Below are 23,279 nucleotides of genomic sequence, written 5' to 3'. Positions count from 1 at the left end.
ATGAGTTACCAAAAGCCAAATTGGCTTGGAGTGACTTTAACTTCTTCTCAGCCAACTTCTTTTCCTTACAGATATTACCAAATGAAGATCTACTCCACCCTTTCACCTACTTATGAACACTTTCTAATTTCCTAGCAATAGAGAACATAGTCAAGCCTTGGACGAGGGTGTTCCACCATCGAGCAATGCAATCTTTAAAATCTAGGTGCGAGTGTCACATTATCTCATACCTAAAGGGTCTTCTCTGCTCATTTGGTTTTGCTTCCAAGAGAAGAATAACGTAGAGTGGTCAAAGATGGTCCTCAAGTATGCTATTAAGGAGGTATGCAGGAGAATGTCCACACCCACTGAGATTAGAACATGATCAAGCCTAACCTAAATCAAGTCATTTCCTAGTCTATTGTTTGATCAGGTAAAAGGGGCTCCCTAGAGATCAATATCAATAAGATCATTTTGTCCTAGGAAAATTTCCAGATCGTACATACTCTCAGAGAAGTCCTCCAAATTGCCCATTTTATCTAAGGGGTATAGGGGGTGTTAAAGTCTCCCATACACAACATGCTCTCATGCCTCATTGAGTCAAAAACCTTTGTTGCCTCTTCCCAAACAGAAAGCCACCCATTTCTAGTATTGGAAGCATAGAAATTAAACAAGTTCCATTTATGAGTTTTAGAAACAAAGCCAACAACTGTGAAATGGGGATTTAGGAGGATCTCTCTACCCATGATATTATCAGGGTTCCAAAGAGTCATAATGCCTCCTAAAGCACCCATCACAATGTTATATGTGAATTTTACTTCTAGACAAACATAATTTGCTGCTTTAAAGAACGCTTGTGCCATCATTTTTACTTCATACAAAAGAATCATGTCCACTTGTAATTCTATGATCTTTTGTTTAACTTATTGTTTCTTGGGACTATCAAGCCCTCTCACATTCCAAGATATAATCTTTATCTTCTCTATGTTAGGATCTCATCTAGGGTCTTTTGTTTACCTTGTGCTATATCTCTAATTGTCTCCTTTTGTCGTAGGTTCTTAGTTAGGGGTCTCCCCACTTTCACAGTCGTTTCAATGTTATCTTTGCTTGCAACCTTAATTTTCTTTTGGGGATGGTCCATCCAACATCAATGTTCAGGTTGCAACCATCTACTCAGGTCTCGATAGGGGAATGAATTACAACAATACCCAGGAGGAAAACTACTAGGGTACCATTCATATGAGGTGAGTCATTCCCCTTCTCTGAGGAGTTGTTGTAGGGTTCAAGGAATGGGAATTCCTACCCTCATCCAGAAGATTCAAAAAACTATTCATTATCCCCCCCCCCCCCAATTTGTTGTGTGATCAACTTAGTCTATAATATGGCAATCTCCCCTTCCTCAAGTTTAGGAGCTACTCCACCCTCTGTCATAGGGGTACTAACAACAATCTCCCTACCATCAAGGTTAGTAGTATCCTACACCTTAGGGGTCATCTCCATCCCCTTCACCATGATTCATCATTCAACCTTCTTCTTGGGTCCCTCACTCCGACCTAAAGAATGAGCAGCCACCATCTTCATGATCTTAGGAGGCTCTATGTTGTCTTGATCCTTTGTTTTTGTAGTCTTCAAGCATTCCACCACAACAACTCTAGGTGAGGAGACTTTTTCCTTAAACTTCTCACTATGTTTGCACTCCACAACTAGGTGGCCAAACATATTGTAGTTTTGGCAAAAAGGGTGGTGCATTCTCATAAAGTATAGATTGTGACCAAACACCCCATCTTGATTTCAAAGTCACTGCGGTCGGCAATGGTTTATTCATCCCCTCATTCATGCATAATCTTGTAAAGCCTAGTTTAGTCTTGGAAGTAGTTGTTGGGTCAACCTTAATGAAGTGTCCAAAAGAGTCTTCAATCCACTTAAAAACTCTCTCATCCCAGAATTCAAGAGGGAGCCCTAGCAATCTGACCCAAACAAGTGTCAACCTAAATAGGTCAAGATTGGGGCAAAATCCTAGTTTCCATCTAGTGAGCATCAACAAGTGTTTACCATAGTGCCAAGTGCCTGCCAAGATAGTATTTTGGTCCGCTTTGATTGTGAAGCTTGCAAGAAGAGGGATCCCACCATCGCAGGGACAATCATCGATCAAACTAGCCTCCATCTAGAAGAGCACCATTTCCTAACCATGTCCACATTAGGTTGGGAATAATTTTTCTTTCCAACTAGGCTCAAAGAGAGTCCAGAGGACACTGAATCAACCTCTGAGTCCGGTAGTGAAATCTCCAATCCTAATAAACCCAAAACCACCTTAGGTTGCTCACTAGAATCCATAGAAATCTTGGATCCAACAACAACCTCCTTCTAGTTTGGCTTTAGGGAAGCAACACTCTAGAGACCCACCTCCATGGGGCCCCTGGGAGGGAGGGGACACATATAGGCCATATCATGAGAGGCGTCAATTGGCTCGATAGGGTTGGGGTCCCAAGAAGAACAAGACTCCTCATGGGCATTAAGGGTTTTAGCAGAGAGGACCAGAAGCAAGTCTGGAAAACCCTACACCAGATTTGATTGGGAAGGGGGCATTGCAAGAGAATGAGAATTAATATTGTTACGTTTTGATGGCTAGTGTTAAGTTAAATGAGACATGTCGGTTCTATTGATCTAATTATAAATTTGACAATGTAGCCATAAATCATTTGCAAGGATAATTTATCTTGGCATAATATTTATATGTCTATTGTTTAATGCTTTCCTAAGATCTTATTTACTTTATGTATATGATTATTCATGAAGATGAAGCAAAAATGACCAGACCATGGACATTATTAAGAATACAAAATAATGTCAGTTAGCACCATTAATCCATAAAATCTGAACTTTGATGGATTTTCTTCTTCTTCATAGAAAATACTTTGGATGGAAACAATGGTCATGTTAAAATCCATAAGTATCCTCTTGTTCTTTCAATAAATTATCAACAAGCTACAATGTGAGAATTTTATTCCAATGTGTGAATGTTTGTTTGATCTGGAATATGTTGGTTTGGTCAAGATGATATGAAAATGATGGCAAAAATAGGGTTTGATGCTTATCACTTCTCAATTTCTTGGTCCAAATTGATTTTAGGTATCAAAAACTTCAGTCCCAATTCTAGAAGGTCTAACTTGGAAAAAATTAAAACAAAGGTATTAGCTTTGAGTTTGAGGAGAAAATGATAAGTGAATATGTGATGTGCTAAAAAAATATTTCTAAATCATGTTTTAAAATTGGATTGAAATTCTAGAATCAAAATATCTTTCTTTCCTAACTTTTACTAATTTTTTGAATTTAAAAAATAATAACTCTCAATAAATTTGAAAATAGTTAATAGAAAGAAGAACTTAATGATTACAAATGTATTTGAAAAATAAACAAATTTTTAAACTTCGAAACTTGCCTAATTTTTCTGAGGGATTAATTAAAATTAGAAAAATGAAAACATAAATTTCGATGAAAAAAGAAATAACAGGACGCAAAACTCGGAAATGTTTAATTTGAAATGTTCATTCTATTCTAAACTCAAAAAAAGGGGGACTGGATAATCTCCAAACAAAATGCACTAAAACAAAATGTTCAACATAATTTTTTTCCACTGAATTTTTCTCAATTTTTTTGTTGTTTTCTATTATATGCAGACCATTTCATTATGTTTTCAATTTTCTGAATTTTGATCAACGGTACATTTTGTAGGCAGGATAGCCGCATCCAAAAAAAAAAAAGAAGGTTCCAATGCCAACCAGTTAATGGGAATTTCAAACTCGATGCGCAATATAAACTCTACAAAGCTGATCAGTACAAGCAATGAAAGGCAGAGTGTACAAAGAAGAGATGCAATTCCTCAACTTCAAGTCCCATAATCGTATTTCTCCAGTCTAAGGTGGCTAAACATGGTCACTAATGCTCCCAAATTAGATTTTGAAACATTTTTCTGCACAGGAAAATCGGTCAGCTTCATCACATTTGAGCGAGGTTTAAATAATCTCAAGGAAACGCTCGGTCAAATCTTTGGCAGATCTTTCACAACAAAAATAGTCCACGGCCCTAGTTAATAAATCAAAAGACGGAAAATACTCATAATCCCAGCCATAAATTCTCATCAGTCAAGCTGATTATCAACAGAATGAGAAAGCTTGTTGGATTACAACATCAGAGCTCTTTGCATTACAAAATTACAGATGTTACACATTTAGATTTTTCCAACACTGTTTATCCAAATCAGCATTGCAGGATGTTATGGAATGCCAAGCCAGGGTAAGTACACTTGTGAAGGGTTTTTGCAATCATAAAGTGGGAAATTTCGCTGTCAAAGTATGCATCCTGCAATTTTGCACAGACAAAAGCTTTCCCTATAATATAGCATTCAAGTCCCTGCGCCCCGATTTGAATCTGTGACAGTTGAGATGATGCAAAACAAATGTATGTAAAAATCATTGAGAAAAATAAGTACAAAAACTACAGCAGATGGGACATGATCTGATATATCCAATAGCTAAAGAGGCCATCAATACAGTAACTGAAACAGAGATATAAACAGAGGCACCTAGTTGAGAGAAAGATATATGAAATGAGTAGTTGAGACGAGAAGCTAAAAGACAGTAGGTACATGAATATAAGCTTGGCATTCCGGTAATATGAAACAGTTGGAAGAGTATCAAACCAGTAATATGAAGCAGTTCCATAAGAAACAGTGGGTACATGAATATAAGCTTCGCATTCCCCAGCCCTGAGAGTGTGCTAATTGACAACATCATACCTTTGCAAACTACTTTAAAGAAAACACATGAATTGAATTGGATCTGCTTACAAGCTTCCAGAATTACAGTTTAGTAGTTCAACTAGTTTGGAAGTTATAAACATCTAAAATGAACTACTTTGAGTGTCAGATGCAGCTGCTCCTGCGCAGTCGGTACTCTACAGGGGTTGTGACATGGGAGCAGCTTCTCCTCCTCCCATCAAAGATGTCCTCAGCATTTCCAAGGCATTTGCTACACCTCTCATGGAAGGTCGCTCTCTCTTAAAACTCTTTAGAGCTTCTTCATTTTGAAAATTAAGAGTCTTGATGGCAATGATCTTACCATCGCTCAATATACCTTTGAAGACAGATCCAGATGTTGAAATGACAAGATCCTGATAAGAGAATTTTGGGTAGCCCATACGCTCAAAGCTGAAGCTCGAGGGAAGGACTAGCTGCCCAGAAAATTTATGTTTCCATAGCATTGCTACTCATTTCCTTTGGCAACGACCCTTGCAGAGAATTCCATGACAAGTTGAGGTAGAATTGCAGGTTTTTAAAGGCTGGCAATGACTTCCCTCGGTATCCCCCTAGTTTATTGTGAGATAAGTCAAGGTCCTCCAACTTCTGACATCCCATCAAACGAACAGGGATCCGCCCTGATAGATTGTTGCGGTCTAGATAAAGACGTCTTAGCTGATGGAGGTTACAAAGAGAAGACTCGTCTTAGGTTTTTCCAGATAACTGGTTGTGGGAAAGACTTAAGAGCCTCAGATGTTGCATTTGGCCAATCTTATTATTATTTTATATTATTAGTTATGTTCGAATCTGATTACTAAACAAAGTGATTTTTATGTCAGGTGTTTGGTACATGTTTTTTGTAATCATGGATAGTCTAGGTTTGGCTTAGGGCTAGACATACCATAGGCTTAAATTGTTTGATGTTCCATTAATATTTTTGTTTACATACTGATGTGAGATGCTATCATCATGATCACTTTTGTTGAACTTGTTCTCAGAATTGAGTGCATATGCTTGTATGTTCATTCCTTGAGAGTATTTTGTGATACTCATTGGTCATATGAAGATCAATTTATTGTTTATGGTTTTTTTGACAATCAATATGTTCTTAATACCCAAGAAAACTGATTTGAGAATTGTTATTATGATTAAAATTCAAAATGTGATATGTATATATAATGTTTATATGATATACCGTACTTTGATATTATGACTTATTTACAAAATTAGTATTATTTACATATTACATATTTTTTCTATTTCTTCGAACTCTCTTCATATCTCCCCTCATTCTTTCTTTATATTTATATTTATATTTCAAATAATTCACTCACCTTCTTTGTGCTTCCCCATTTAGCCTACATGTCTAGCAGCCCAGTTACAACAATCATTTACAAAATTCATCTTTCTTTGATGTCTTAATCGATGTAAATACAAAATTTTGAACTAAGTAGCATGGATTTACCAGGTTGAACAGCCAATATAGTTTTGTTTCGTGTGTAGGTGAGAACAATTTTGATTCTAATTTTTGTTCGTGGTTGAACTTCCCTTCAATTTATTTTTTCTGACTAGGTGTAAAAAGCTTGGATTTCAATTTTAGTTTGGTCTATTGAAGATTCCAAAAAAACATCGATTCAGTATCTCAATGAGATTCTGAATTTAATTTTACTTCCCTAACCATCCGTTAAAATTGGAACTCACGAATACGTAGCTTCAGAGTATCTTCAAGACGGTCTGGCGATGGCAAAGCACATTTTACTCCTGTAAATATTTCTCGATAATCAAGATCGTCAAAAAATTTCTTTCACAGTTTACCGGTGACGATATATTTCCTTATGAGTTTTCAAGCTTTTCCAGTTAAACTCCAACACAAAATAGCCTATCCGCTTATGTTGCTCTCGTGTTCTGAGCCTAGAGAGTTTAAAAACCGAAGGGAAATGAAGCATAATTTTGAGCTTGAAGACTACTGAATATTTAAGAATGATATTGTCGGGATAGGATCATAATCAAAGAAAAAACAATTATTGTGCTGGGTCTATGGCCAATTAAAACAGAAAATATATCCACAGAACATGCATCTTACTTATTTTATCATTAAAAAGTCTGTTACAAGATGTTAGAATAAATACTGTGACTGAAAAAGCCGAACCCAAGGGCCGTGAGCAGAGATGGAAATAAGAGTTCTCGTATCTGAGAAATTAATAAAGCAAGCCTCTACTCAACCATAGTTAACAGAACAATATCTGGTAGAAACACAAACTTAGGTGTCACAAAGGATTCAGTTGAACATTAAAAAAACAGAAGAAAAGTGACAAAATCAAAAACCCCCAAATTATTTTGACAGTAAAGCGGCTCCCACAAAGTATTTTGTTCCATCATTCAGAATAATTAAAAGGAAACAGAATACTTTTGGATAATGGTTGGATCAGAATCAGTTAATTGAATCATCAAACCAATAGCAGAACAAATTTCATTAAATTGGATTTAGTAAGTTAAACCGGGCATTATCGGCAGACACTAGAACACTGACATTTTCAATTTTTTGAAGGATAGTATATAGTTGTTTGTGTTGGAGAATGGAAGAAAGGAAACTGGTATTTAGAAATTATCCAAATACCAAAAGGGACTATATGGTATTTTGAAAGCTGATGCAAGGGACAGCCAAAATCAACAAAAAGAGTAGAGACATGGATATAACTAGGAAGCGAAGTAAGTAGCGGTATTTAGGTGAGCCATAAAAATACTGAGGGATTTCAGAAAAATAAAATCAAAAGTGTTGCATGATTTTGAAACAAAAGAATATAATAGATGCAGGGCTTATCAAGATCTTGCTTGACAAAACTGGCCTAATAAGCTTTATTGACAAGGATTTTGGCTTTGCTCTGTTCATTTGTCTACAATCCATTAAATTGAAACCCTAATAAATGCAGAGACTTTTCTAAACATGGTAACTAATGCTTTCACAAATTACATTTTGAAACATTTATCTGCACGGGAAAAGAAGCCAGCTTCATCACTTTCATGGTTTGGGCAATTTCATGGAAACGCCCAGTTAAATCTTTGGCAGATCTTCCAAAAGGATTTAGTTCATAGCCCTAGTTAATAAATCAAAAGACAAAAAATACTCATAATCCCAGCCATAAACTCTCATCAGTCAAGCTGATTATCAACAGAATGAGAAAACTTGTTGGATTACATTGCAACATCAGAGCTCCTTGCATTACAAAATTGCATTTATGGTTTCCAAAAAAATACACATTTAGATTTCTTCAACACTATTCATCCCAACGGGAAGGAAATCATCATTGCAGAATGTTATGGAATCATGCCAAGCCAGGGTAACTACCACTTGCGAAGGCATTTTGCAATCATAAAATGGGAAATTTCGCTGTCAAAGTATGCATTTCTAATAACAGACAAGTGTACAGACAATTTGAATCCCTGCGCCCCAATTTGAATCTGGGACAAGTGTGCAGACAATGCAAATAGCTAAAAGAGACAGTTCATTAAGTAGTTGAAACAAAGATATATGAAAATGAGTAGTTGAGACGGAGGTACGCGAAATGAATAGTTGAGACAAGAAGCTGAAATAGGTAACAATTCATGAACAATTGGAAAAGTATCACAACAGTAATATGAAACAGTTCCATAAGAAATAGTAGCTACATCCATAAAAAAAACATGAATATAAGTCGTGAGAGAGTGCTGGTTGACAACATCATAATTTCCCGAACTACTTCAAAGAAAACACATGAATTCGATCTACTTACAAGCTTGTAGAATTACAGCTTAAGAAATGGATTTGACAGGAAACAATACTATAGCTTGTGGTGGAAGACGAAACTATCAATCACGAAGAAGTAAAACTAGTTTGGAGGTTATGAACATCTAAAATGAACTACTTTGACTGTCAGATGTAGCTGCGCCTGCGCAGTCGGTACTGAACAAAAACAGAGAGATTAACACAGCAGAAAAACTCAGGAAATGAGCCACAACATATCAATCCAAACTTGAGCACTGAAAAACTCCAGGCCCAGCCAATCTATTTATAGCTGAATGTACAGAGCATTCTAGAGAAGAGTTTGGTAATGTTTTTAATGAGAGTAGTTGGCAGTTGGAGGGATGGCCGCACATGCCTCTGGAAGCTTCTTGGTCAGTGCTGACCATGCTTTGCAATGTAATTAATTTACGTTGACATCCCCCCTAAATTAATTACAATAGCTATACTAAATATCTACTATCTAAATATCCCCCCATAATCTACATATGATGGGTCCTGGCCTAAGGCCTTGTTAGGTACCCATTTACAATCTGTAGTTTCCTAAATACAATGGTTGAAATTCATAAGAATCCCCCTTGAATGACAACCATGAGACAATTATGTCACTGCTCTTAAGCCCAAAAGATGTCGAAGAGATACAAACTTGGCTTCACGTAAAGCTTTGGTGAATAAATCAGCAATCTGGTCCTCTGTCTTGCAATATTGAAGATGAATCACCTGTTGTTGGAGGAGATGCCTGATATAATGATGATAAACTTCAATATGTTTGGTGCGAGCATGGAACACGGAATTCTTAGACAATGATATGGCACTTTGATTGTCACAAAGAAGTAGAGAAGGCCCTGCATGATGTTGCTTAAGAACTGATAGAATAGCTCGTAGCCAAGTGATTTCTTTTGCTGCTTCGTTTGCTGCAAATACCATGAAAAAACACAGAGAAAATAACACAGCAGTATATTCAGGAAATGAGCGCTGCTTCGTTTGCCGCAGTATATTCAGCTTCTGTAGTAGATATAGCTATGGTAAATTGCTTTTTACTGCACCAAGAAATGGGACCTGCACCAAGATAAACAACATAACCTGTAGTGGACTTATGATCATCCATGCATCCTGCCCAATCAGAATCTGAATAGCCAATAAGGGAAATATCTCCATGAAATGAATAATAGATGCCCATCGTTAAAGTCCCTTTCACATATCTTAGTATTCTTTTAGCGGCTATCCAATGTGGGACTTTAGGTGAGCTCAAAAATCAAGAAACCACACTAACTGCAAAAGAAATATCAGGACGAGTGTGTGTTAAATATACAAGACTACCAACCAATTGCCTATATAAGGTAGGATCAACATCTTCACCTTCCATGTCCTTGCTTAATTTGAACCCCGGAGCAATTGGAGTAGATACACTTTTACACTCTGTCATTTGAAACCTCTTCAATATGTCTAGGGCATACTTAGTTTGAGAAAGATAAAATCCATCATCCTTTTGCCATACTTGTATACCAAGAAAATAGTGTAGAAAACCAAGATCTGTCATCTCAAATGTATTTTGCAAGCTTAACTTTATGTTACTAATTTTATCCATGCTATGTCTTGTGATAATAAGATCATCAACATAAAGCACAATGATTATGATATCACCACTAGCAAATTCCTTCACATACAAATTTGGATCATGTGGACTATTATGGAAGCCTTGAATTTGAAAATATTCATCAATTTTAGCATACCAAGCCCTTGGAGCCTGTTTGAGACCATATAAAGACTTCCTTAATTTGCAAACCAAATGTTCTTTCCCTTGTATTTCAAATCCTTGTGGCTGAGTCATATAAATCTCTTCATCAATTTCACCATTCAAAAATGCATTTTTAACATCCATATGGTGTAAAGGCCACTTAAAATGAGCTGCTAATGCTATAATAAGTCTGACAGTACTAATTTTTGCTACTGGGGCAAAAGTTTCTGTGTAATCAATCCCTTCTTTTTGTGAATACCCTTTGGCCACTAGTCTTGCCTTATGTTTTTCAATACTCCCATCCGACTTGAACTTGGTCTTATATACCCACTTATTGTTAACCACATTCTTACCTTTTGGCAACTCTACCAATTCCCAAGTGTTGTTCTTTATCAAAGAATCATACTCATTTTTCATAGCTTCTTCCCATTCATGTTTTCCTTTGGCCTCTTCATATGTTTGAGGATCATTAGTTTTCATTATGGTGGTCATTAAAGCATAATTAATTTGATGAGTCCTTTGATAAATTTCTTGAATACTCTTGGTCTTTGGGGAAGGACTAGATTCTTCATCCATGTCAAAGGGTTCCTTAGAACTTTCACCAGTTTCAAAATCATTAGGATCTTTATGATTCTCAATGGCCACATGTGGAATAGGAGTGGATATTGGCATATCATTAAACCCCTCATTAAACTTGACATCCCTACTTGTAAACACATCTTCCATACTAGGATCATACAACCTATATCCTTTCCTTTGGTCATCATACCCCACAAAGGTGCACTTAATGCTTTTCTTGTCAAATTTCTTTTCTCTAATCTCATCTGGTACATGGGCATAGGCTTCACATCCAAACACTCTAAAATACTTAACATTAGGTTTTCTTCCACTCCAAGCTTCTTCAGGAGTAATGTTTTGCAAAACATTTGTGGGAGATCTATTCAAAACATGAGATGCAGTATTAATAGCTTCAGCCCATAAAAACAAAGGAAGATTCTTAGATTGTAGCATACAATGTGCCATTTCCACTAAAGTCCTATTCTTCCTTTCAGCAATACCATTTTGTTGAGGAGTATATCTAGTAGTCATTTCTCTTTTGATCCCATGATGCTCACAAAATGATTTGAACCTATTGTTTACATATTCTCCACCATTGTCAGTTCTAATTCTCTTGATCTTATTTCCACTTTCATTTTCCACAAGAGCTTTAAAAATTTCAAATTTGTTAAACACTTCATCCTTTTGTTTCAAGAAATAAACCCAAATTTTTCTTGAAAAATCATCAATAAATGTCAAGATATACCTAGCTCCTCCCTTTGATGTTGGATTCATAGGACCACACAAATCACTATGGATAAGTTCTAGACTTTTCTTTGCTCTCCATCTAGACCTCTCAAAAGTGTCTCTATGTTTTTTACCAACCATGCATCCTTCACACACATTTGTATTTAATTTTATCCAAGGTAATCCATCAACCATATTCATCTTTGAAAGCATAGCCAAACTTTGATAATTTAAATGACCATACCTTTGATGCCATAACTCACTTAAGGATGATCTTGTAGTGATATAAGCCTTCTTAGCAACACTAGCTTGAAATTTATATAATCCATCATTCTGAACTCCTCTAGCAACTATTTTGTATCCATCATTAATATTCTTGATTAAACACTTATCTGAATAAAACTCCACCTTATATCCATGTTGAGTTATTTGACTCACTGATAGAAGATTTTTAGCCAATCTAGATACAAAATTCACATTAGTTATCTCTAAATTTTTACCATCATTACTTTTCATTGAAATTGTACCTACTCCTTCTATGTCATGTGAACTATCATCACCAAGAAATATTTTTGCACCTCTTGTTGCTTCTAAAGAGCTAAAAATATTTTTGTTGTGAGTTAGATGTTGGCTAGCTCCTGAATCAATATACCATGCATTACTTGAATCACCTTGAGCAACCAAAGAAGCTATCATTATATGATGATCACCCTCTTCTTGAACAAAATTTGATTGCCTTCTTTGATTAAATCTCTTTTGCCATTTCTTAAAACATTGATCACTTTTATGCCCTTCTTTTCCACACTTGAAACATTTGATAGTATTTGCTCCTTTGAGATTATTATTGTAATTTCTCCCTTCATTTTGTGGCCTTTGATAATTTTGCCTATTTTGATTATCTCTTTGTTGTGACCATTGTCTTTGATAATTTCTATATTGATTCCCTTGATTAGGTCTTTGATTTTGATATGTTCTTTCTTGATTATAATTCTTGTATTTCCCTCTAGCTACAAATGCTTGACTCTTACTAGACTCACTTGTAAACTTGTGAAGCCTTTCTTCTTCATTTAACAAAGCACCATAGACTTCTTGCAATTTTATATTTTCAAATTTGTTAGTTAATTCTAAAGTGCAAATGAAATTATTATACTCCTCTGGAAGACTTTCAATTAAAAATTCTATGATTTCATCATCTTCATACTCAACCTTCATCATTGCAAGCTGATTTCTTAGGTTTTTCAATCTAGCAATATGATCATTCATGCCATCTCCTTCTTTCATTTTCAAATGAGTTAATTGCCTCTTAATATCCATTGCTTTTAACTTACTTGTTCTTTCATACATTGTTTGTAAAGTTTCCCATATTGCCTTTGTTGTTTTTAAACCTTGAACATGAGGCCTAATCCCTGGACTAATTTGCCACAAAAGTGTAGCACGTGCATTCATATCCTTTTTATTCCATTTATCAATTTTATCTTGATCCGTAGGTTCTTCTTCTGTGACTAGTTCCCATAAATCTTTCATTTGTAAAATTAACTCCATCTCACATTTCCAATTAGCATAATTTGAACCATCCAATTTTTCACTAACCACAAGATTAGACATCTCACCAGCCATAGTTAATTTTCCAATCAATTACCAACACACATGCACACAATCACATAAGCATCAAGCATCTAGCAAAGACCACACCTTGATATTGGCCTTCTTAAGAACCTATCAAACAAGGACTTATAATAACTTTATCAAACTTTTCTTTTCTAAACAAAGTTACCACTTTCTATTCTTATCAATCTCTTCACAATAAATCTTCAATATCTCCACACACCTTGAGGCATATACAATTTATATCTTTCAAAGATACTCTCACTTTTCTCAAATATTTCTTTTAAAAGAAAACACCACCAATTCAATATAGAAACTATAAAGGCTTTGCAAATAACCATATAAAACAACATGCCCCTCACAAATTTCATATCTCAATTTTTTCTTTCATGGATACCTTGTCCATCGTATACAAGAAACATATGAAAAACAAGAATACTTAGCTGCGTCACCACATTCAGACAAAGAAAAAACTTACCTTTAGTATTGTTGCAAGTTGCAGATTTCTAACAACTCCTCGGGAAAGCTTTCTATCAACATTTCCTTGCTCTCATCTTCCTTTGCATGGAGGAAGCCTTCTCTCATCAATCTTCTTCAAACCTTCAACTCCTTGCTTCAACGACCAACTAGCAAATGATGATATTATATTCAGTAGCTTCTGTATGGACAATCTTCTCACAACAATCATTCTCAAACCTGCAATGATAACTCTCAACTCACATTGCAATAGTTCTCTGAGATTTTTACACTCATGGCTCTGATACCATGAACAAAAACAGAGAGATTAACACAGTAGAAAAACTCAGGAAATGAGTCACAACATATCAATCCAAACTTGAGCACGGAAAAACTCTAGGCCCAGCCAGTCTATTTATAGCTGAATGTACAGAGCATTCTAGAGAAGATTTTGGTAATGTTTTTAATGAGAGTAGTTGGCAGTTGGAGGGATGGCCGCACATGCCTCTGGAAGCTTCTTGGTCGGTGCTGACCATGCTTTGCAATGTAATTAATTTATGTTGACAGGTACTCTCCAGGAGTTCTGATATGGGAGCTGTTAAATTGGAAGTAGTTTCCCCTCCTCCCATCAATGATGTCCTCAGCCTCTCCAAGCCATTTGCTACCCCTCTCATGGAAGGTCTCTCTCTTGGTGTTTCAGGACTGCAAACCAAACCAACTTGAATAAAAGAAAGGAGACATCTATTGTCTTCCACATTTTCATTCACATCTTTCAGCACTTCATTGTCAACAATATCTACCAATCTCTCTACACAAGCCAGCCTCACCCACTTTTGCAGGTTTATGTCTCCCACAAACATGTCATCACTTGGTCTCCTCCTTGTAACAATCTCTAATATCAGAATTCCAAAACTATAGACATCTTCTTTTGTAGAAACATTCCCACCCAATCCATACTCCGCGATTCATTTTATTCATTAAATTCATAAAATGCAATTCATTTTATTCATTAAATTCATAAAATGATAATTAATGTAAATGATGATGCTAATGTAGAGATAACTCAAAAAAATGTTACCTGGAGCAATATAGCCAATGGATCCTTTGAGTCCAAATGTTGTTGTACTCAGTGAATCTACAAAATTGATAGTAGTTAAACGGGCTATACCAAAATCAGTGACAATGGCTGTCATGGTGGCATCCAAGAGCACATTGTTGGGTTTTAAATCACAATGCACAATTTGTAGAGGGCTGTCATGTCCTCTTTTCAAATAATTAAAAATAATAATCTTTGCTAAGGCACGCAGGCCCAAAAAAGGTGAAGTTTCAGCAAAAGGGGATAATCTTTGGAAGCGAATGGACTAATAAATGAAAATTATTATTATAATATGTTTTATTAACCCCTCTTGGACGTGAGTTAGGGTTATGCCCTCTTTTAAGAGGTTTGGAGGCATTTTGGGTTGATTCTAGAACTTGATTTTTGCTCATTCCTTTGTTATTCTTCAGAGGCTGCCAAACCTATGGAGAAGGAGACCCAAGAACGAGAGTTTGCAGGTTTCCAGGGAGACTCAAGAACGGGAGTTTGCAAGTTTGTAGGAAGGCTAAGGATGGGAGTTTGAAGCCATTCCATGTGCATGCTCATGCAGAGTTTGCCTTTGTGCTGAACAGTGCAGATTTGTGGATTTTTGGGTGTATATTTTGTAAGAGTTTGGTGTTTCCAGTTGAGTATTTCATATCAGTTTGGGTTGCTGCTGTATATCAGACTTTTAAATATTAAAATAGAGCTGAATATATGTATTTGGATATGATTATACTTCTGTGATAAATTATTAAGTTTTTGTGGTGATTCTGGGTTATTTTGTGCTATTTTCGGGAGCCCGATGAGCATTGTTTTTGTCCTCCGTTTGGGAGCTATTGTGTGCATGTTATACAAATCTAGAAATTTGATTTTATAGGCTGTTATGCTGCTCAAATTTCTGTAAAAATGTCCACTTTTAGATTTATTAATAATAGGTGAAGCTGTGAAGCTTTTGGCACTATTTCTAGCATACCCGATTTGGGGTTTCTTAAGAAATTTGGTGGATCTTTGTGATATTAGTTGTTTGATCTTGAAAATCTGATTAGAGGCGTGAAATATCATATAAAATCAGTAAAGGGACATTTCAGTGGTATTAGAGCCATGATCTTGCCATCCTGAGGGTTTGTAGAAGTTTGCATGTCAGTTTTGACAACTACCTAGATCTTGCATGTCAGTTTTGACAACTACCCAGATCTTGCATGTCAATTTTGACAACTACTCAGATCTTGCATGTCATAATTTATGATTGCATGTTGCTTCTAATCAGCTACATGTCAAAATTTATGGTTGTATGCTACTTCTAATCATTTGCATGTTAGTTCTTGGTGAATTTGGTGGTTGCATGTTGCTTTTAATCAGTTGCATGTCAAAATCTATGGTTGCATGCTACTTCTAATCATTTGCATGTTAGTTCTTGGTGTTTGAAGAAGTTATATCCTATTGGGGTTACACTCTACTTTATCCAGAATAGACAGGTATAGTACAGAGTCTCAGAGGACACGATCTTGGACAATTGATATCAAGAGTCAAAATAGTAGAAATGATGGTTATTTAGACATTCGAGATAAACTTATGAAAATAAGCCATGACATGTTTGAACAGTTGGTTGAGCACCACCATATGATGAATGACATGTTGTCCGACCCAACTAAGGTGGATAAGTTGATTGGATTTCTATTTGGCAGATTTTCTCATAGAGCAGATGACACAATTACCAAGAACTTGCATGAGGAGTTTGAGAAACTAGCTTATAGCCAGGCAAAGGTCTCAGATTCTACTCTGCCACAGGAGGTAGTGGGTTTAGATGATGATTATGAGGATGTTGTTGTGCATGATGGTGAGATACTTGGTAGAGATGAGCAGACATTGAGCATTCATGACTTTGCTGAGAAAGAGTACCAGGCACAGTTAGATGCTTCATCACATGAGGTTGAGGCAGGTAGTACTTCACATGATTTGCCCAGCCAGCTAAAGGTGAACAAAGATAGTATTGTGACTTCATTATCTCATCATGACAGGATGCGAGATATGATAGAGGATCACATTCAGATGATTCAGTTACAGGGTAGACATAAGGGAGTTTAGGAAAAGTCTCCTTGTGTTGACTTACAAGCGACTAGGGAAGGAATGGGAACGATGAAGTTGAGTTATTTACATCTTCTATCAGATCGTGACCATCTTCTTAGCCTTGTCGGAGACTATTCAGATGCCTTGAGGAGGAAGGAGTGGGAAGTTGACAGGCTTTCTCACGAGCTTGAGGACACTCGAGCTTCTTTGGTGAATACTCCATTGGCATTACAAGACTGGGAGAGACATGGGGATAAGCATGGCATGGAATTGAGTTTAGTTTCATCTTGCACTCCTAATACTCAGCTTTCTGCGAATGGTAGATCATATGTGGACATTGATAATGTTGCGAGTTCATCTTGCATTCACACCTAGGATATAGGGATAATGTCATACAGGTATGTGGAATTAGTTGGTATTGGTCATATTACTTAGGTGAGGATTTTGCTTGAGTTACCAACTGATTATAGTTTACGAATATGGACTCGAGATTGTTATATTGGCATTTGGGATTCAGTTGACTCGAAATCTTTAACACTTTTTGGTAGCAGTGATTGTTTGGGTGCTATCATGGATTTGATTAGCAGATTGCACAATGTTGTCTTTTCTTGTGCCAAGAGCTTATCCGATGTTGGTATTAGTTTTTATACACCGGTGTTGGGCTTTGTTCATATATCCAGTCGACCATACTTGCTGGAATGTGTTGATGATATTTCATATTTGGCAGTATGTACAGATGAGTCCCATGATCATATTGGCATTGATGACATCTAGGAGGATGCAGTGGGCAGTTTTGAAGACTTAGTTTCCTTGGGTACAGAGGAGTTGGACAGCAGTGCTAATGTTTTTGATACTCTGTATGTTGATATGAGCTTTAGATTTGATTCACAGGATATGGATGGTAATACTCTAGAGACTAGTAACTTTGAGGATACTCCTTTAGATAGTGCATCAGAGGAGGTTTGTAGGCGGCAGTCAAGCCAGTGCCATCATGTGTCTAATCAGTTGAGAGTTAGTGACCGAGACACTGCTATCACTTGCCAGCATTTCGATGTTGCTCGTCAGTTGTTAGCAGTTTATGGATGGGGTTCTCCTACTAGTGATGAGCAAGAAGGCACTTATCTTTCCTTGACAGAGATCCACTCTTTATGGGAGGCTATTCGGATTTTGAGATAGAATTATATGCAGTTGGTAGCCGACAGAGATTATCTTATGGAGTGGGGCAGTACAGCATATGATGCATTGTTGGCCAAGGAAGATGAGGTGAGTGAGCTTACTGAGCAGCTTGAGGTGACTTCTGAGATTCTTGAGAGTACACAATTGGATTTCAAGGAGTCACAGTTTCATTTGGCTAAGGTGACCATGGAGTTAGAGCGACTACAATTTTTACCTAATTCTATACAGTCACAAGCTGTGGTGTTTGATGATCCGAGGATGTCCATGGCCGAGATTGTCAGAGACAGTGGAGATGGGGATGCATCCATCCTTGATACTAACATTGGCATATCAGGTTCATTCCCACTAGAGTCAGGTTCAGTTGAGTTGGGTGTTGTAGCAGATTGTTGTATGCCTAACATGGTGGTGGCCTCTAGTACTGATGGCACGGAGACTAAAGATGTATCAAAGATCATGTGTGATGTTGGTGAATCGGCAGTTGGCATGGTTCCTGCTAGTAATACTACTCCCTTGGTGATATCTTCAGAGGCAGTAGTCAGTTCCAACATGGTTAATGATCAATTGCAGTTAGTTTCATCTGGATTACAGTCTGAGCCACTAACTGAGATTGGCGCATTCTATCGGCATTACACTGTGAGGTACACTCATCAATTTACCTTTGATGACCATGCTGACGAGATGATGATACAAAGATGTACTTTGGTTCCTAGTGCTTGTCATCAGTTATGGGACAGTTTGACACCTCGAGATGAGAGTTGTGATGGGCATGACATGGTGATAGGTTTTGCAATTGACAGCTTGATAATACATGACTTAGAGTAGGAGTTTGGGAGTGATGCTTCAACAATCATTGTTACTGATTTTACTCCTTTGGCTATGACATCTCCTAACTTAGCTGGTAGTTAGTCATAGTGGGCTATATCACTTGTTCATGGCAAATTTGGTTTGGGTTCCATTTCTTACTCTTTATCTTGTAATGTCTTTTCACCATCAGCAGTGCATGGGAGTTATGGTTATGAGATAGTGGCCGATGATTTGCAGAGTTGTGTTGACTGCAGGAGTTGTACAGTGTGTGGATTCTCCATACTTGGTACAGTTTCATTCGAGAGCATTCACCATTGTTGCAGAGTTGGATTTTACATTTTGTATAGGCCAGTGGGATGTGTTGATGGTATTTACTATAGGATATTGCAGGAGCCTGTGTTAATTGGCAGTAGTATAGTTCATGACTACATTTGGGATCTAGGTGGATTGATTGGTTTATTGTTCAACCATTGCTTGAGGACAAGCAATATTTGAGAGGGGAGGACTTGTCATGTCCCCTTTTCAAATAATTAAAAATAATAATCTTTGCTAAGGCAGGCAGGCCCAAAAAAGGTGAAGTTTCAGCAAAAGGGGATAATCTTTGGAAGCGAATGGACTAATAAATAAAAATTATTATTAAAATATGTTTTATTAACCCCTCTTGGATGTGAGTTAGGGTTATGCCCTCTTTTAAGGGGTTTGGAGGCATTTTGGGCTAATTCCAGAACTTGATTTTTGCTCATTCCTTTGTTATTCTTCAGAGGCTGCCAAACCTGCGGAGAAGGAGACCCAAGAATGGGAGTTTGTAGGTTTCCAGGGAGACCTAAGAACGAGAGTTTGCAGGTTTGCAGGAAGGCTAAGGACGGGAGTTTGAAGCCATTCCATGTGCATGCTCATGTAGAGTTTGCCTTTGTGCTGAACAGTGTAGATTTGTAGGTTTTCGGGTGTATATTTTGTAAGAGTTTGGTGTTTCCAGTTGAGTATTTCATATCAGTTTGGGTTGCTACTGTATATCAGACTTTTAAATATTAAAATAGAGCTGAATATATGTATTTGGATATGATTATACTTTTGTGATAGATTATTAAGTTTCTGTGGTGATTCTAGGCTATTTTGTGCTATTTTCGAAAGCTCGATGAGCATTGTTTCTGTCCTCCGTTTGAGAGCTATTGTGTGCATGTTATACAAATCTAGAAATGTCATTTTATAGGCCGTTATGCTGCTCAAATTTCTGTAAAAATGTCCACTTTCAGATTTATTAATAATAGGTGAAGCTGTGAAGCTTTTGGCACTATTTCTGGCATACCCGATTTGGGGTTTCTTGAGAAATTTGGTGGATCTTTGTGATATTAGTTGTTTGATCTTGAAAATCTGATTAGAGGCATGAAATATCATATAAAATCAGTAAAGGGACATTTCAAGGGCAGTCATGATGTAAATATTCCATTGCATGGACTACATCTATAGCAATGTTCAAGCACTCTCTCAATCCCAATTTACAAGAGCCTTGATCATCCCTATCAAGGTGCAAATGTTTTTCCAGACTCCCATTAGGTGCAAACTGAAGAACCAAACCTTTTAAGTCAGGGTAGAAAAATGCACTTATGATGGTGATGAGATTACGATGCTGAATCCTCCCTAACAATTTGCACTCTCTCTTAAAACTCTTTAGAGCTTCTTCACTTTGAAAATTAAGAGTCTTGATGGCAATAATCTTACCATCGCTCAATATACCTTTGAAGACAGATCCAAAATTACCCACTCCAAGCAAGGTGGACTCATCAAATCCAGATGTTGAAGTGACAAGATCCTGATAAGAGAATTTTGGGTAGCCAATACGCTGAAAGCTGAAGCTCGAGGGAAGGACTAGCTGCCCAGCAAATTTATGTTTCCATAGCATTGCTAGAATGAAGAAGCATAATATAAATCCAATGGATCCAACAGCTGATGTCACTATTTTCTTAATCGGTGAATGTTTTTGGTGGGTGTGAGTTGGACATGGAGGCAATGAATAATTTTTGGGGCCACACAGGCTTGGGTTCCCCATAAGCAATGCTACAACAGTTCTATTTGGAAACAAGCCCACTTCTGGAATCATCCCTGACAAATTATTGAAAGATAGATCCATCTCCTCTAGATATCTTAATTTGGAGAGTGAATGTGGTATTGGACCTGCAAAGGAGTTGTGGGACAGATTGAGGTGCTCTAATGCTGTGCAGTCTCCAAGTGAAACTGGAACGAGCCCAGTGAGTAGATTCCCAGATATATCTATCCCTTGAGCCATTACAATGCTACTCATTTCCTGTGGCAATGACCCTTGCAGAGAATTCCATGACAAGTTGAGGTAGAATTGCAGGTTTTTAAGGCTGGCAATGACTTCCCTTGGTATTGTTCCCCCTAGTTTATTGTGAGATAAGTCAAGGTCCTCCAACTTCTTACATCCCTCCAAACTAACAGGGATCCCCCCTGATACATTGTTGCGCTCTAGATAAAGACGTCTTAGCTGCTGGGAGTTACAAAGAGAATCTGGTATTTTTCCGGATAATTGGTTCTGACTAAGTTCTAAGAGTCCCAGATGTTGCATTTGGCCAATCTCGCTAGGAATGCTTCCCTCTAATCGATTCCCAATCAAGTACAACCGTTCCAACTGACGGAACCTTTCAATTCCAGATGGAATAGTGCCGCTGAAATGATTAAAGCCTAGATCTAAGTAAGTTAAGTTTGTCAGATTGGCTATCTGTTGCGGAATGCTGCCGCTTAGCATGTTTTCTAATAAACTCAAGAAATAAAGATTGGAAGACAGTTCCCCTATGGATGGAGGCAATACACCAGTGAAATGATTACTTTCAATTTGTATTTTTTGCAAGTGGGAGCAATTTGTGAGAGCAGTGAGAAAAGCCAATGTGTTACTGCTGTCGCTAACAAGTTGATTGGTGTGTAGGTAGAGCCGGGTTAGAAGGCTCAACTTACCCAGCTCCACTGGAACCGTTCCACCGAGAAGGTTGTCTCCTAAGTAAAGTTTCATGAGACGGGAACAATTTCCCAAGGAGTTTGGTATGTTTCCGCTAAGCTCATTTTCTGATATGCTGAGATATTCTAGTGCAGTGAGCATGCCCAATTCAGGAGGGATGGTGCCCGATAACTCATTTTAGGCCAATTCCAATTCCACTAGGTCAGAGAGATTTTCGAAAGAGGGCGGAATGGTACCCGTGAGATTGTTAACGCCCAGGTAGAGGTGCTTCAAACTTGTGAGAAGACTGAGATCAGGCGGAATGCTGCCACGGAGTTGGTTGTAGGAGAGTGCCAGAAAATAGAGAGAGCGGCACGCGGAGAGAGAGGGGGTAATGGTTCCTCGTAATTGATTATGTTCAAGCCAGAGTATCCGTAGATGTGGTAATTGGCCGAGTTGGGGAGGAATGGAACCAGTGAGGTGATTTTGTGAGAGGTTGAGGGAGCGAAGAGAGGAGAGATTACCGAGGGCAGGAGAGATGGTGCCGCGTAAATTCATTTGGGTCAAGTGGATGGCACGGACAGAGTGAGAAGAAGAGGGGTGGCAGGAGATGCCAGTCCAATTGCAGACGGGGTGAAGGGGAGTCCAGTCGGGCAGAGAAGAAACACCAGCTTTGAATCGCAGGAGAATTTCTTGTTGAAGAGAGAGATTGCTTAGAGAATGAGGAAGAGCAGAGATCAAGAAAATGGAAAGCATTGGATAAAGTAATGAGAAAAGAGCGGCCATGGTAGATCAAGCAACAGTGAGGCAAGGGCAACACAGAGGTCAATTGATGAGAATAAGATTGAAATGGTGGAGGAATAAATAGACGTGGGAAAGCAGTGAGCGTTTTTAGCAAACCCAATTTTTATACTGCACATTACAATCAGACAGCTAAAGTCCGTCAATTTGCCTCAATCAGCGTCCTGCATAACAATTCAAAACTAACCTCCGTCAATGTCTTTTTAAACTTCTATACTATTCGAATCTAATTTCTCACTCGTGAAAGAAAATTTCGGACCATAACAGGACTTGCAAGACTTGCGAAAGCCAAACTGTCCACCAATGTAGTGCAATCTAATATCTGTCAACGTCTTCTTCCATTTTATATGATTCAAATATAATTTCTCATTAGTAAAGGAAAATTCTAGAAATATAATAAGCCTTGTAAGATTCGGTGAAGCAGCGAAACTTTCCTACCAACAATCTAATCTCTGTCACTACCTTCTTTAATTTTTTGTACTCTTTAAAATCGAATTTCTCACACGCTAAGGAAAATTTCAGACCATAACAAATTTCAGAGCATAACAAATCTTATAAATTTACTGTGACTGAATAAATTTAATTGACTTGTCGGATGGGTGAACCCTTTGCCCGTGGATAAACAGCCACGAAAATGCACTTTCTTTACATTGCTTTTTCTAACTTTTTAAAAAATCCAACCAAGTCCTCTCCTTCGTATGGAAGTACATTTTCGTGACTGTATAGACGTTGCCGAAGCCTTTTACTAGCACTTGCACTTCTAGGAAG

General features: G+C 37.5%; 1 pseudogene; it reads right to left on the bottom strand.

Moving 5' to 3' along the window:
• Nucleotides 1-13,729: 13,729 nt before the first annotated feature.
• LOC149543185 (uncharacterized) lies at nucleotides 13,730-22,496 on the bottom strand (annotated as a pseudogene).
• Nucleotides 22,497-23,279: the final 783 nt, after the last annotated feature.

Source organism: Cupressus sempervirens, chromosome 8 (assembly GCF_028749045.1).
Source record: "Cupressus sempervirens isolate cs-2001-9-10 chromosome 8, ASM2874904v1, whole genome shotgun sequence".
Taxonomy (NCBI): Eukaryota; Viridiplantae; Streptophyta; class Pinopsida; order Cupressales; family Cupressaceae; genus Cupressus; species Cupressus sempervirens.
Note: the sequence above shows the minus strand (reverse complement) of the source record. Positions and strands in the feature narration are given on the sequence as shown.